The sequence below is a fragment of the Dipodomys ordii genome, unplaced genomic scaffold (genome assembly GCF_000151885.1).
Source record: "Dipodomys ordii isolate 6190 unplaced genomic scaffold, Dord_2.0 Scaffold6, whole genome shotgun sequence".
Taxonomy (NCBI): domain Eukaryota; kingdom Metazoa; phylum Chordata; class Mammalia; order Rodentia; family Heteromyidae; genus Dipodomys; species Dipodomys ordii.
In genome coordinates, this window is record NW_012267222.1 from 10,259,260 (window position 1) to 10,259,659 (window position 400).

The window sequence follows — 400 nt, forward strand, 5'->3', positions numbered from 1 at the left end:
CTTCCAGTTTTCTGGTGGTTGATTGGATGTAAGAGTCTCAAGGACTTTCCTCCCTGGGCTGGCTTAGAACCATAATCCTCAGATCTCAGCCTCCTGAGTAGCTAGAATTACAAGTGTGAGCCACCAGGGCCCACAATTCATACTCTCCCTGCCCCCCCACCATCCCAGGGCTTGAATTCAGGGCCTGGGCTCTGTCCTTGAGCTTCTTTTGCTCAAGGGTAGCACTCTACCACTTGAGCCACAGAGTCACTTTCAGATTTTTTTTTTGGTCGGTCATGGGGCTTGAACTCTGGGCCTGAGCACTGTCCCTCAGCATTTCAGCTCAAGGCTAGTACTCTACCACTTGAGCTACAGCCCCAATTCTGGTTTTCTGGTGGTTTATAGGAGATGAGAGTTTCTC